This window comes from Eptesicus fuscus, chromosome 3, assembly GCF_027574615.1.
Source record: "Eptesicus fuscus isolate TK198812 chromosome 3, DD_ASM_mEF_20220401, whole genome shotgun sequence".
In the NCBI taxonomy this organism is placed as follows: domain Eukaryota; kingdom Metazoa; phylum Chordata; class Mammalia; order Chiroptera; family Vespertilionidae; genus Eptesicus; species Eptesicus fuscus.
Genome location: NC_072475.1, coordinates 97,376,111 through 97,388,795, shown reverse-complemented (window position 1 = coordinate 97,388,795; position 12,685 = coordinate 97,376,111).

Genomic DNA, 12,685 nt, shown 5'->3' with positions numbered 1-12,685 from the left:
TACAATCTATATTAAGTATTTTCATAGTATACCATTCTTTTTCTTTAACAGCTACTTGGAGTGGATGCAATGTGGTTTTCATTCTTGCATCTGAATTTTTTCTTCTTGCTCTTGTAATAGCAAAGCATATCCAATTTACATTTGCCCTTCAAGGGCTTATATTTGGTTCAGTTTCTAGTTGGCTCCCTGCTTTTTTTTAAGCAATAAATTTGGGATGTGATAGTAAGCCTCACTTGTAATCAAGTCTGTAGGTCTCTCTATCTGAATATTTCTGTAATACCTATCACTTTAGCATACCAGAGATTGTGTTCATTTATAGAAAATAACAATAAATGTCACCTGATCATTTGATCTTCTAGTTATATTTTATAGCAAGATGTATTATTCTAGTAATTTAACTATTACAAAACTGAGGCGTACAGAAATAAATTATGTTGAACAATAAAGAATGACTCAAATATCAAAGCATGGTACACCTAGGGCCTCCCTTGTCCTGTGACTCAGATATCATAGCATAGTTCACAGTTCACATGGAACTCAGCTTCCTTTAAAATAGGAAGGGATGCCATACTCATGAAACAGCTACTTCCACACATATTTTTTTTAAATTTAATTAATAGCACATACTCTTTGTACTAATTATTTGAAAATCATCCCAGCAATTGCCTCTGTTCCTCTCTGTATTGTTGCCTTACATTCTGATGTTATTACTGCACTTTTATCATCCACTCGCTCTAATAAGATTGTGAATATTTTAAGGGCAGAGATCATGACTTGAGCTTGTGTTTCTCTGTCATGGTGCCTAGATAAATACTCAAATGCTATCCAGTCCAAATGACTGTGATGAGAGAGGCCCACTGTTGCTGGAGACCTCTGATTTTTATTTAAGGGCCTCACTTGTTCTGCACCTTTACAGAGGGGTGAGTAGGGGCTGAGGGAATTTGAGGAAACCCAGAGAGAATTCTCCTAAAAGATTTTGCTAAGCTGGCCACCGGACCACCGGGCATTTGTCCAATTAAAACCCGGACACACAGCAATACCAAAGGAACTGGTCTCCTACTGCCAATGTGTGGTGATCAAATCCCAGCCTGCAGGAACTCACCCCCATAGTCAGGACCAGGCCGCTGGGTAGACCTGGGCTGGTGCTCCTAACTCTGGGGAGAGGGAGCCTTTCCATGGCTGCAGGCTAGAGGCCCTGGACTCTGGAACAGGTCCATAGTGCAGGATGGTCAGCCAAGCGGCTTCTTCACCTGGGAATAGAGGGGGGTTCTTCACCTGGGATTACAGGCTCTGCCTGGCCTATTCACCCCATGATCACAGGTCAGCTCAGCTTGGCCTGTTAACCCCCTAATCACGGGATGGCTCAGCTTGGCCTGTTTGCCCCCTGATTGTGGGGTGGCTTGGCTTAGTCTGTTTGCCCCGAGGGGCGGCTCGACTTGGTCTGTTCACCTTGTGATTGCAGGGCGGCTCGGCTTGGCCTGTTCATCCCCTGATCACTGGGTGGCTCGGCTTGGTCTGTTTGCCCCGAGGGGCAGCTCAGCTTGGTCTGTTTGCCCTGTGATCCTGGAGCTTCCAATGGCAGGGGAGCCAGGTATCTGTGGCAGCCCCCCTCAGCGGTCACGGATCTGGCCCTTGAGAGGCGCGGGGGGCGGGAGTCAACGACCAGATAGGCCACCCCGAGTCCCGCCCCCCAGCCTCCTGCCGCCCAATCGTGGGCGTAGCAGAATGATGGTTATTTGCATATTACTCTATTATTAGATAGGATATTTTATGGTTCAAGACAGTGCTTCACACCAGACAGCTACTGTTGTTGGCTGTTGTTAATAATCTAAGGGAAAAGAGGTAGGTCAGTTCCCCTGTCTGAATAGTAAGTATTGAATGTTTGAAAAATTCTTGTGACACAACGGTTGAAAATCACTGCCCTCAGGGTAACTGGTATAAAATGGTAGAGAATAAAGTAAAAAAGGAGCATATTAGCACACAAAATCAATGCATTTTATTACAAAAGAATATTCAGTAAAGAGATTCACCACTGAACAGTTAAAGATCACTTCATTTCAGCAAGTTATATATGTTTTCTCATTTTTGTTTTAAATTTAATAAATCTTTATTGTTCAGATTATTACAATTGTTCCTCTTTTTTCCCCCCATAGCTCCCCTGCACCAGGTTCCTACCCCACCCTCTGCCCTTACCTCCACCCCATTGTCCTCATCTCATAGGTGTATGCCTTTTGTCCAGTCTCTTCCCGCACCCCACACTCTCCTTTTCCCCCAAGAATTGTCAGTCCACTCCCTTTCTATGCCCCCGATTCTATTATATTCACCAGTTTATTCTGTTCATCAGATTTTTAATTCACTTGGTTTTTAGATTCACTTGTTGATAGATATGTATTTGTTGTTCATAATTTTTATCTTTATCTTTTTCTTCTTCTTCCTCTTCTTAAAGAATACCTTTCAGTATTTCATATAATTCTGGTTTGGTGGTGATGAACTCCTTTAGCTTTTTCTTATCTGTTAAGCTCTTTATCTGACCTTCAACTTTGAATGATAGCTTTGCTGGGTAGAGTAATCTTGGTTGTAGTTTCTTGCTATTCATCACTTTGAATATTTCTTGCCATTCCCATCTGGCCTGCATAGTTTCTGTTGAGAAATCAGCTGACAATCGTATGGGTGCTCCCTTGTAGGTAACTAACTGTTTTTCTCTTGCTGCTTTTAATATTCTCTCTTTGTCTTTTGCTCTTGGCATTTTACTTATGATGTGTCTTGGTGTGGTCCTCTTTGGATTCCTTTTGTTTGGGGTTCTATGCACTTTCTGGACTTGTAAGTCTATTTCTTTCACCAGGTGGGGGAAGTTTTCGGTCACTATTTCTTCAAATAGGTTTTCAGTATCTTGTTCTCTCTCTTCTTCTGGCACCCCCATAATTCTGATGCTGGTATGCTTGAAGTAGTCCCAGAGGCTTCTTACACTATCTTCAACTTTTTGGATTCTTTTTTCTTTTTGCTTTTCCGGTTGAGTGTTTTTTGCTTCTTTGTATTTCAAATCTTTGACTTGATTCTTGCAATCCTCTAGTCTACTGTTAGGTCTCTGTATAATATTTTTTATTTCAGTCAGTGTATGTTTGATTTCTAGTTGATCCTTTTTCATATCCTCATGGGTCTCATTAAATTTATCGGCCTTTTCTAGGAAATTCTTGAAAAACCTTATAACCGTGGTTTTGAACTCTATATCCAGTCATTTACTTTCCTCCATTTCCTTCATTTGTGACCTGCCTCTTTGTCTCTGCATTTTGGCTGCTTCCCTGAGTTGATGGAGTGGCTTTGTGTGCTAGGTGTCCTAGCAGGGCCCAGTGGCTCAAACTCCCCAGTTACCTTAGGTGGACACTCTTGGTGTGCCCCTTTGTGGGCTGTGTGTTCAGTCTTGTTGTAGTTAAGCCTAGATTGTTGTTAGTATCACTGTGGGGAGTTGACCTCCAGGCCAATTGGCTGTGAGGATCAGCTGTGTCTCCACTGGGAGAGCTTCTGTGCTCAGCTTTGATGGGGCGGAGTCTCAGGGCTGAGCAGACAGCCTTGGTTTCCTGTCAGCCCCGCCCTACAAGGCCCCTGTGTCTCAGTGTTCTGCGGCAATGGCTGCATGCACCTCTGAGAGAAGGCTACCCTGAGTTTTTCCCACTGCCAGACAGTCCAGTTTCTCCCCAAATGAGTCTGGGTACTCAAACTCTCACCTGGAACTTGATTTCAGTGCAGTCAGGAGGTTTCATTTCCCTCCCAAACAAGGAAGCTAGCCGTGCTTGCTGCCTACCGTCCACCGTCTTGTTGCCCACCGTCCACTGTCTCTGAGTGCTGTAAGTCAGCTAGCCGCGTATTTGGCTGCCCATCCTTTTCTCGCTCACGGGTCTCCGCACCTATCCTCCACAGCTCCTCTGGGTCACAGTGTCCTTTTATCTTTCCTTCTAGTTGTAGAATTTCCACTCAGCCAGCTTTCCGGTGGTTCTGGACAATGTCTGCTCTGTCTTCCAGTTGCAGTTTTGAAATTGTTGTGCAAGGCAGCAGTATAGGTGTTTACCTATGCCACCATCTTGGTTTCTCTCACTATGTTTTCTCATATAGAAGTTGACCTTTAAATAATGATTTTCATCTAAAAGATAAGAAGATGACTATATGGCAGAAACAATTTTCTTTTGTGTTCGTTGCTTTTACTTTTGCACTTTCTCTATTTGCCATGATTTCAAATTTTTTTTGTCTTCAAGTTACTCTTATTTGAGGCCAGTTTGAGATCAGAGGCAAAAAGGTTGATTACGACAGAGGAAAAAAAGTAAATAAAAAAACAACTATCGGAATTAGAAGGAAATTATCTATTATATGTTTTTCTGTTAAAATTGGGAAATTATGATTCTTTTTAAAAATTATTGAATGTTGTCACCTATATACATTAAATACAAGTACTTAAAGGTTATTCAGCTTTTAACAAGTGAAATATAAGGCAATCAAAAATAAAAGTAAATTTTAGCAATTATAAAACCATACAAATAATTTATATTTGGTTACTATTTTATTTTAGTCACTTTGAAGTCTAAGAAATGATTTGAGATTCATGGAAAAAGAAGAATATATTTTTTGTTGCAAATAAAATAGACATTTAAATATAATTTACAAAATTAAATTTTGAATTTATGATCCTTTCTTGGTAATTAGATCAAAGATTAAAATTTATGCTGTGAGTGACTCTCCCATTCACCAGTACTAGATAGTAATCATAACTTTCTATCTACTTTGTCTTTTGCGAGGTAAAATAACACCCAAAAAGTCATTACTTAGCCAACTTATTTTATGGTCTTTTTCTAGAAAATTCCCTCCTAATACAAATGGCTATTTTTCTTGTTTTGTTCAAGCCAATTTTATCTCTGTTTTGTATCTTTTCTTCTCAAGTCAATTATTTTCACCAGAATTCAATGTGATTTACTATCTCACAACTTCAAACATGAATCAAAAGAAAAACAATAGTTAGAAGTATGTGTTGCTTGACTCCTTTCTTATCTCATAAAGTTATGGTTTTATCCAGTCATGGCTCTAAGTTCCTTTAGAAAAGTTGTCTATTCACTTCCTGTATTGTATTAACTTTCCTTTGCTTTTCTTATCACTCCATTTGACTTCTGCTCCCATCATGTCACTGAAATTTTTCTTATTAAGGTAACCATTGGCCTCCTTATGCTAAAGAAGAGCTGTCAGAAATATTTAACAATTTACTGCCTGCTCTTTTGGAAACCCTCTCTTGGTATTTGTTTTGCTACCCAGTCTTTGTTTTTCTCCTATCTTCTGGGCCATGCTTTTAGGAGACATTTTTTTATCCTCTTCCTTCTTTCTCGCCTTACTCTAAAATAATTAAGTCTCTAATGAGACAGCTCTGGACCCTTTTCTTTTTCTAGGTCCTTCTTCTAGAAAAATCCATCCATAAATACTTTCTATGTATTGGTATTTCTCCAGCTTAGCACTCTATCTCTACATCTCCATCCAGGTCCAAATACCCAAAAATCATTTGACATATTCACTTACCTGTCTCAGAGATACTTCAAATTTAACATGTTCAAAATGGAATGCTTGATTAAATCCTTTCCTGCCTCCACCTCTAGCCTATATATATTTTTTCTCCAGTCTTCCCCAGCTCATTCATACAAGTACTCATTCTTTATTCCTAAAAACAATCCTACCCTGCCCTACTCTTTGTATCTCAACCAACACTATGTCTATATATTTAACCCAGGTATTCATAGAAACTTGAGTTTTATCACCCTCCCTCCCATGTAATATCCAAATCATCACTAAGTCCAAATGATTCTATCTTTAAATTATTCATCAAAATTTTCCAATTTCCCTTCATCTTCAATATACCCACTGTTAGCAAAAAATCACCATCCTCTCTTGTCTGGATATGGCAATTGCCTCCTAACTAATTTCTCTATTTCTATCTTAGCTTCCATCTATTTTTCAAAAACAAGAATTTTTTAAATGTTTTTAGTAAAACATATTCGATGTGATATGTATAAAGTACAGTGATCTTAAGTATAGATATCAATAAACTTTGACGTATGCATATGTCCATTTAGTCATAACCTCAATCAAGATATAAAATATTTCTTGCATTCAGAAGTTTCCTTCCATTCTCACTTTCCCCATCTGAGGCAACTGCTCTTTTGACTTCTCTTATAATCAGTTTTGCCTTTTCTTGAACTTCATATAAATTAAATTATATGTACTACCAAAGGATTTATGTCTCATACAATGTTTGTGGGATTCATTCAGGATGTTTTCAGCAGTGGTAGTTTGGTGTATTTTTATTACTACTTTATATCCCACTAAATGAATATACCAAAATGTATTTTATCCCTTTTCTCGTAGATGGGGATTTAGTTGTTTTCCAAGTTATTGATTGCTATGAATAAAATGAATGTGGCTATTCTTAGGACTTTTAGATTAGCTGTTTTACAGCCTCATCTCCATCAAAATATATGTCTGGTAAATTTAGGAAAACCTTCATAAAAGCTTGATTTCAATAGGCCAATTCTTCTCCCAAAAGTTTTTACAGTGGCCTTTAAATGCTCACCATCAGCTCTAAACTTAGAGGCCCAGTCAGAGGTCTCCATAATTGAACTGTGTTGTATATATCCATGTTTATTTGCCACTAGTCTTCCATATGGACTCTTCTCCCATCAGACCAGATGTTTTATTTTTTCTTCAGTCATCTCTTTTACCCTTATCATTTTTTTTAATTTTTATGAAAGTTATTGAGGTGACATTGGTTAATAAAATTATATAGGTTTCAAGTGTTTCATTCTATAACATATCTGTACATTGCTTTGTGTGTTTATAGCCCAAAGTCAAATTTCCTTTTATCACCATATATTTGACCCCGTTTACCCTTTCTTACCTCCCCCATATTCCCTTTTCTTCTCTCTGACTGTTTCTTCTCTAAGGGATAACCAGGGTATCCTTTCTTTACCTATTCACATTATTCTATCTTTTGACTCCATCCAGGCACTCATGCTATATTCCTGAGAAGCATCTAACTCAAGTCACATTGGTATCTTCCTCAAGCCATATTTACTTTGAGAAATTTCCTCTGACCCAGCCTGGGCAAAAGTCCAATTTGGCATTTAATGCTCAGCTTTTTCTGTTTTCCATTTAATAATTAATCAACTAGTAAACCCATATAATAAGATCAAATCATACAAGTACATTTTTAAAGATTGAAAATTCTCCCAATCAAGACTGCCATTTCATAATACTTTGATAAGCATCTTAATTTTGAGCTTATATGTCACTGTAGTTTTGAATAGTAGTGAAAGCATCATCAAATAATGGTATCATCTGTGATTCAGCACGCATTCTTTATTTTCTTAAGGGATAGAAAGCAAACCCTTTTAGTGTCAGTTCTCAATCTTATGCTGAAAGGCTGAGATAAAGGACCATATGGCAATTGTGTCTAACAGACGAATGATATATGAACAGAAGATTGCAGAGTTACAAGGACAACTTGCAGAGAACCATGGATACAGATCATAGCAATAATGTTAAGTGCTATTCAGTCAAAGGTTGCCAAAAATCAGATGCTTATTGAAGAAGTACAGAAATTAAACCAAAACTTTTATGCATATATGCGTAACCCATGGACACAGATAATAGTGGGGTGAAGGCCTGGGGAGGGGACAGGAGTGGGAAGAAGAGGGGTCAATAGGGGGAAAAGGGGACATCTGTAATACTTTAAACAATAAAAATAAATTTAAAGAAATAAGTACATAAATTTAGAAGATATAATATTGAAAACATCAGAAGGAAGCACAATTAACTATCTTTCATTATGGATTGTTAAAAAATTGAGCAGAACACCAGCAGGTAATACCACTAGTAGAAAAGATGAAAGAAAAACAGACTGTAAAGAAGCACAGGAAAACAAATGAAAAGGGTGCTTTGGGATATGTACACATTTCTATTTCTGCACTTATTTTTATGGAAACCATTAAGTATAAAGAACTTGAAGAAACATCCCAATTGACTTAGTGCACGCTTGGCAATAGTACCAGTCTGTCTTGTCCTTAATGCATGGGTTCATTAACTTAGTTTTCCCTACCTGCATCATGTGCATATAGTGTATATTAAATAAACTTATGTAAAGAAATAGAAGAAATCAAGTCATATCAAAGAAAGAAGCAACAAGCCCACTGAACAGTGTGACAGAAAGTGGACACTGTAATACCGGTCAGAACAGGACTGACCAGCACGCTGAGAGACAATCTGTCCCTGTGGTGGCTTTTCCTCTCAGTGGAACTGTGAAAACAACAGGTGTGGCCCTGCACCTATAATTTAGGCGTGTCAGATACCAACACTCACTCAGGAACATCACTACCTCACACTCAACAACTATCTCAGAGGTTCATTTTTTAACCTGGAGACTTCCTCTATATATTCTTACTGGACTGTTAAGGATGGATAACATTATCAGATTATTTTCTAAAATCCTAAACAAACTTAAAATTTTGGGTCCCCTCTGGATAGCATTTACCCTTAAGTTAAGCCTCAGTCCTTTCTAAGGCTTCAGCTCCCTCACATATTCTCATTTATGAAATAGTCCCTTTTGAGTAATTAATTTGTCTTTTTTTTTCTTTTTGCATAGATTGGTCATGAATAGCCCTCTCTTGTCAGTCTTCCCACAATCTCTGAAATCCACCTGGTCTGCATTAATGGACTCCTGAGCCTGTGATGCTATCCTACTGCAGCTGATATGTCAGCCCTATGACCCGCTGCACAGCCTTCTTCACCTCCTACCCACTGGGGACATATTACTAGACCAATGGTCACTTTTGATATTATGCTTGCCAGATGTCTATCTTTTGGACCACTTAGGGCTCCTATCTTTAACCATATCAATATTATTATATGTTTTAACATATAAACATTTAAATAATTATTATTGATGAAGCATAAAAAATACAATGTGTTTCTAATATATATTAAAATTTTAAAATAAGATACTGCTTTACTAGTGCACTTTATCGCAGGATCACCAATAAAAGATGCATCAAGAATTTTTATATAAAGTCCTCCACTATTTCCACTATTAGGATTGTTCTTACTATGATTCTAGATACAATTTCCTTAACATATAACTTAGAATACTGTGTAATTATTTTATTACTTTTCTATTTTTTCAATAATTTTCATTACAAAATAAACAGCAGAACCTAAAAATGACCTTACCTTTAGGAACGCTGAAAACTGGTATGATTTTACAATATGAAAACAAATATTTGCTTTTCACATTGTTAAGGTTAATAGATTTTAAATTTCTTAACAGAACTTTTACTTATTTATGAGTAAACTATAGAAAAATAGATATTCATAATACTATTATTAAGTACTACAGTGATCAGAAAAATCTACATTTGACAAATATATTGCTGTCATAGGTTTTTAAGTTACCCATTGAATGTCAGTATTTTCTTTGTAAGATGGACTGTTAAATTTAAGTTTAAAATATCAGAACAAGAATAAAATATATTTAAGGCTATAATAATATATTTTAAAACATATTGGCCTTAAAAGATTGTCTGCTGAGTAACAAAAAAATGTCAAGGTATTGATTTTTATGTATTGTTTTATAAAATTATCTTCATAGAAATTTGATACAGATGCTTTCAAAGATAGTTTATTTTCCGAGGGGCAATGGGGTTCAACTGCATCAATTTATTATTTTCTCCTCATGCTTCTTGAGTTGTTTATTGGTAAAATGGAATTTAGATAAACATGGCAATTTAAAAAGCTGTAAAACTGGAAACTATTTGAACAGGTTTTAATTTCCAAAATAAATTCTTCCTCACTCAGGCTCTCTTTTCAAATGCATACTCACATGCACTGTATTCCCAGGAGAGGCAATGTCTAATTGAACATGATAGTTCACAGCCCTAAGACATGTTTGTCATATCCTGAATGGTGAATATTTACAGTCATTATAGACATGGTTGGGTAATAAATGTCTCAGCGGATTTAGAAGCAAACAGAATCTTGAAACTAAATCACATTTATGTTGCATGCATGTAGTGTTATATTGATCAATTAGTGTAATTTTACCAAGTAGCTATATGAGTTGTATTCTTTGTAAAATTTAAAAATAAGTATACATGTTGTCAAGTATGGACTGTTCTCATTTGGAAACTTGGGTTTTTTTTTCTTGTTGAAATTATGATTAGTTTTACCATGTGGTCCACAAAAGCCTCTTTATAACTCAAAAGGTAGCTGTAATAGTTATGAGCCCTTTATCCCTCTTTGATATTATGTTTATTGAAATAACTGCACTGTTCATGGCACTGAAATTTTCTTGCCTCAAACCACTTTAATTTTAAGCCTCTTTCAAGACTGATCATTTTGAGTTCTGTACAGTATCTCTGCTATACCTAAAAGAGCTTGAAGCGAGGTGTGGAAGTGTTGCTATGCGTACAAGATAAGACATATTGTAGCAATTAGTGACACGGGGAAGGAACGGTTCAGTTGGGCAAGAATGTGTTGGCACAGGCTGTTTATGTGTACAGGTTATATTGAATAGCAATTCTTAAGATGATCTTTAACCCAAATAAACTTCATTGATTTTTCTCTCTCTTTAATTAATGAGATTCTTAATTAAATAAAGTAACTTTACCTGATGTTTTGACATCATGTAAATAGAATCACAGTCAAATTAAAGTGAACACAGAAGCAATTTTTTAATGATCCCATTTCTCTATGTGTTTAAAGCATTTCATTTGTTCCCTAGTTGCACTGTGGCAGATTTTACCATTTTTAAGAAAAGATTAATGTCACCATTATTATCATCAACTAGAATTATTTCGCCACTAGCAATGGTTGGCTTATTATAGTATCTTCAGCACGTGAGAGGTTGGTCGACACTTTTTAGATACAAAAGTCCCAGAGAAAGAGTACATGGGCCTTGCTTTGGTCAGGTAAACAGCTTCTAAGTTAATGTTTAACCCAATGTTGCCAAAGTGTGATGACTGTGAGAACCTCATACTTCCCATATGGATAGAAAACTCAAGGACACAATTTCTAAAGAAAGAGACAGTGGATGTAGAGGGACTGAGTTGAGCAGACAAAACTGTTTCTACTTTTATTTCTTGCAGTTTATTTTTTATCTATTCTAATTGCATTTACCTCTTTTTTTCTGATCCCAGGGATGCTACAAACTATTTTCAAGATTGACTAACATACAGGCATAATTTAAAAGAAAAATTCCCTGGTTCTTCAGGGTTAACATAAAGTGTATTTATTATATCGCTATTTAAATATATGTATTTAAAATATAAAAACTGATCATATGTACAAAAATATAAAAACTATGTACAAAAATATAAAAACTCATCATACTTATAGCTCGTAAAATGTAAAGCACAATTAAAATGAAACACAAATGCTAGAAATTGATAATGTTGAAATTAAAGTCATTTGATTTAAATCAACTAAATTAAATAGATTATTATTTTTAGATTAAATAGATTATTAAGCCTGGGTCCCCAAGGTCTCACCTGGGACTGGGGTTCAGTGCAATCGGAACTGGGGTTCAGCGCAGTCAGGAGCTTTAGTCTCATTCCCACTAGAGAAAGCCAGGGGCACACTCCCTTTGCATACAAAGATTATGCAAAGATTTAGATTAGATTAAATAGATTTATAGATTTATAGATTAAATAGATTATTATTTAAGATTAAATAGATTTATAGATTAAATAGATTATTATTTTTCTCTAATGTAAATGTTATTTGCAATTTGAATATGATCCTGATGATGATAAAGCAATGTTTTTCAGTTCTCATGGATATAATACCATATCCATTGTGATGGCGATTCTCTTATAAATATTATCTTTTATGAACACTGCAGAACTCACTGCTACAGTGTGCTGCATTTTTACTTGGCCTTCACTTCATTCATAATTTCTACGTCAAATCTTCCTCTATTTCTTTCACATTACTGTGTAACTATAGAAGTGGAATTGTTAGTCACTAAGAGGTTCAAAAATTGAAAACAAGGAAGTCATTTGGTAGTACACACTTTTTCATATTATGCAGAATATGGACATATACTTTTAGATAATAGACAAATTCACACTGTTAAAAAACAACTGTAAATATACAATACATAACATGGATAGCATGTTCTTATTTTGAGAGACACTGGAATAAAATATAGACAGAACCAAATAAGAAGTGGAAATAGACTGAAAGAAAAGCAAGTACACTACCTGATTTAAAGAGTAATTTTAGCTTTAAACTATATTTGAAAATGGTAACACGTGTGTTGCCTGCTAACATTATCAAAGTCTAATTGGAATTCATAATGCACAGTACTTGTTTTGGATTAACACTAGGTTACTGAGGAGAAACCAAGATGGCAGCATAGGTAAACACCTAAACTGCTGCCTTGCACAACAATTTCAAAACTACAACTAAAAGACAAAACGGACATCATCCAGAACCACAGGAAAGATGGCTGAGTGGAAATTCTACAACTAGAAGGAAAGAGGAAAGCACACAGAGAATCAGAGGAACTGCAAAAGGCTGAGGTACGGAGTCACGCACGCGGGCGGCTGAGTGCCTAGCTGGCTTTCTCTAGCAGGAAGGAGACAAAAGCTCCCAACTGTGCTGAACC